The sequence below is a fragment of the Littorina saxatilis genome, linkage group LG4, assembly GCF_037325665.1.
Source record: "Littorina saxatilis isolate snail1 linkage group LG4, US_GU_Lsax_2.0, whole genome shotgun sequence".
Lineage (NCBI taxonomy): Eukaryota > Metazoa > Mollusca > Gastropoda > Littorinimorpha > Littorinidae > Littorina > Littorina saxatilis.
The window spans coordinates 30550638-30554853 of record NC_090248.1 but is presented as its reverse complement, the minus strand read 5'-3'; positions in this window follow the sequence as shown (position 1 = coordinate 30554853).

The window sequence follows — 4216 nt, the reverse complement described above, 5'->3', positions numbered from 1 at the left end:
AGCAGTCAAACCGCTAAACGGATTAGCTCCCTTGACGTACTACAGTGAAGTCCGGCTGTAGTGATAGACCCATATAGTGATAGTCCGGCTGTAGTAATAGAATTTCTGGGTCCCGGTCCCAGTTGTTCATGTTCTTTTTTAACTTAGTCCGGTTGTAGTGATATTTTTCAGTCCGGATATAGTGATAGTCCGCTTGTAGTGATACTATTTTCAAGTCCCGGGGAAGCTAAAGTCCGGCTGTAGTGATAATGTTCGAGAGTAATCTCCCTTTACCAAAATGGCGAGCAAAAGCCAGCCACGCACTGTGCTTACCCTGAAGCGGAAAATTGATCTGACAATTTTTCATTTAACCCTTATTTCTAAGTGGCCCTTCTCTCTCTCTCTCTCTCTCTCTCTCTCTCTCTCTCTCTCTCTCTCTCTCTCTCTCTCTCTCTCTCTCTCTCTCTCTCTCTCTCTCTCTCTCTCTCTCTCTCTCTCTCTCAGTCTCTCTCTCTCTCAGGTAGTGCAAGGTCGCGTGCGGTCGCGTGCGGTCGCGCAGTCTTTAGTCAGACCCAAACTGCCAAAGCGAACGTTGCCACTTGCTCCGGATCCCCAGCTTTGAATCGGGGCAGCTGTCGAATCGGTGGATCCTACAACTGGCTCTACAGGTAAATCCCATTTATCAGTCTGTAAAACTTTCTTAAAGAGTTCCTAACCTTGCTGTATTCTGTCACAGGGGTTATCACGCCGTGGATCGTGTAACTCTGCATTTGCGCCACCGCAACTTTTTATCGCTTCACGCCGACGAAGAGGCAAGCTGCAAGGTAGGTCTCTCACAGAAAATGAAAATTTGTAGGACTTTCAGGCATCATCTAGATTCTTCATTAGTACATTTTAAAGAAGTATATACTCAAGGTCTAAGGTACGTGCTTTTTTAGTCGAAATGTCAGGTTTCGGCAGTTTTGAAGTCCGATTTCTGCTGGAATTGTAGCTGAAATTGCACGATTTGTCCCTTCCTTCGTAACTTCAACGAAACAGCACTAATTGATGCATTCCCGTGATGATATCCTGTGAGCTAAACATGTCCTTTGTATTCTTGATGAATGCTGTTGCACAATTTTGTCTTTGGGTGACGCACGCGGCAAAAGAAAACACAAACAATTAGACTTCATGTTATACGCCACCGATGCTTGGTGTAATTCGCCACCGCAATTTCACGTCTTGGATGTTATTCGCCACCGCAACTGTCCAATGAATTGCATAATATGTTGAAGAGTTCAGTGATTCTGTCACTTCCAATTGAAAATATTGATTTGGAGTTGTTCAGTTCAGTGTATAGTTCAGCTTTTGTAGAACACGTTTCTGAGAAGCACCTGGCGGCGTTTCACTCCCACATTCTTCGTCATTCTTCTTTCCCGAAAAACGTCACGTCTGTCAGAGGCGTTCTTTTCTCTTCCAGCGTCAAACTGATGAGTTTTTGTGTTGTCGCTGGTAATAGGAATGACTGAATTTTAGAATTATTTCACACACATAAACACCAACGAAGCTTAAGAATTTTAGAATTATGTGGTATTTGGCCCCACAATGTTTTTAACAGGAGCGTTCCAGGCCCAGTTTCAGACTCAAGTGACCGCAAATCAAACAGGAAGAGGTAGGTTCCATATTGTCAAACTTAGTGATTTCAGCCACTGAGTGTTTATTGCTAGAATGGCAAGAATCGCTGCGCTCTTCAATCACATATGCTTATACAATAACTTTTCTGACGGGATACGAGTGGTTTTGTTGCAGAAGAAGAAGAAGAAGAAGAAGAAGAAGAAGAAAAAGAAGAAGAAGAAATACTACAGTTTGTTTGTCAACTCATGGCGCCTTTAAATCCTTTGCATAGGCAAGATCACGCCACGCCCCTGAGTTTAAAACTTGCAGCACTAAAGTTAAAATGCTCCTATCAATTGCTGTCAGTTTTGTGACAAAAATAAAGGTTTAAATGCCTCCACGATGTTGATGCGTTTGAAAATAACAATTTGCGTAGTGCGGTGGCGAATAACAAAAAATGCGGTGGCGAGTTACATCTAACATTGAATTGATGCGGTGGCGAATTACAGAGAGTTGTTGACACTCTGTTTTTATCTGCTTCTTGCAAAGTATATATGGAACTATATACAGAGAAACTACACGTGGAGATTCATAAAACATTAAAGTTATCGGTGAACATGTCCAAGAATAACCAGTAATCTCCGTTTTGTTGCATTTGACGCAGAAACTGAAAATATGCCCAAAACATGGGGAAACGAGAAGAAAAACAGATCGTCACGAGCACCAGGGCCATCAAAGCATCAAACAATATATACAGAAATATAGCTAAGGATATACGTATGTGAAATGCAACACTTGAGAACATGCTGAGTGCCTAGCATTCTAACAATTTAATTTATCATTCGAGAGACCTACCTCGCAGCTTGCCTCTTCGTCGGCGTGAAGCGATAAAAAGTTGCGGTGGCGCAAATGCAGAGTTACACGATCCACGGCGTGGTTATACTATAGAGATATTCACCCCCAAAATCGAATCAGTTCTTCGAAAACGTGTACTGAGTGGTTACATCCCTTGAGTAAGAAGGAAAACATGTTAGGATGAATCACATTTCTAACTTAAATAAAACAAATTGGTTGGACAAATTTGGCCCCATGAATGTAAGGTACACAAAGTCGCTCATCAGTACTATCGAAGGGTGTTTTTTTGTTCAGTGTAGAGTTTATACTAGATCAACGAGGCCGAGAAGCGAAATCAACACGGCGAAAGATGAAAACGTCACACCGGCGTTACCCATGCAGATGCAGAAAGAAACGCTGCATTCTTTCGTTGTTTACTAACCCAGGCATAGGCCATACACGAGGGGGGTATTTCAAGGAATCTTGCCATACATGGGGGGGGGTCGGGGGGGGCGGTACTGGGAGCCAAAGTTTTGGATTCTGCCGGCGTTACCCATGCAGATGTGAGATGAGATGCAGAAAAAATCTTGCTTAGGCCATACAAATTACAATTACAATACATATGGGGGGGGGGGGGGGTGTATTACCTGAAAACAGCATGGAGCAAATAGTTATTTTTCTACTTTTCTAACCCAGGCATAGGTTGTCATTTAGCTATAATATGCGTTTGAATCATTATATATTTTAGACGTTTTAGATTTCCATTACGTAAAAATCTATGACCCATGGTATAGGCCATACATGAGGGGGGAGGGAGGGCGGTGCTATTACCTGAAAACAGCACACACACGTGCCATTGGACGTACCTTTATTGGGTGTGTGTTTGTGTGTGTGTGTGTGTACATGACTTTATATGCATGGATGCGTGCACTCGATTGTGTGTGTGTGTGTTTGGACCATGTATATTTTCTGTTGTCATTAGTTACAATATGCGTTTGAATCATTATATATTTTAGACGTTTTAGATTTCCATTTCGTATCTTTACGATGGCTTTTACCTTTAATGCTTCCAACTTTCAAAACGCTGCAAGACTGGGAAGAGATGCGGTGCTCAACAAATTGAAATTTGTTATTTTGATTAAGTTCACACACACTTTTGTCTTGGAACATCGTTTGCATGTACAGCATTTGTTGTTGTTGTTGTAGGTGACAACAACCAGATCACTGGAAGACATACAGGGAGAAAGAGAGATATTTAGAGTTTGTCCTCTGGATATCTGGATATACAACTAGCTCTATACACTCGACAGGTAAATCCCATTTATCAGTCTGTAAAACTTTCTTAAACTTTCTTAAAGTGTTCCAAAACCTTACTGGATTCTGCCACAGGGTTCATACTAAAGAGAATTTGCAACATTATTTCACCATTCACCACGTTTCTCTCCCCCGCCAATTTGATTTTGCCTTGCCACGCCACGGCTCAACTGCAGGATTTTTGCTGATGCATCGCTGCATTCTTTCGTTGTTTTTCTTTTCTAATTTTTTAACCCAGGCATAGGCCATACAAATGATACATGAGGGGGGGATTTCAAGGAATCTTGCTGAAATCTATTGCATGTGTCTGCCTTCTTTCGGGTATTTTTTCTAACCTAGAGGCCATACATTTGGGGGGGGGGGGGGAGGGGTTAAAAGAATCTTGCTTAGGCCATACATGGGGGGAGGGGGGGTCTATTACCTGAAAACAGCATAGGGAAAATTGTGTTATGTAGACGTATTTTATGATTTTGCTAATAATTTTTTTTTCTCCCAG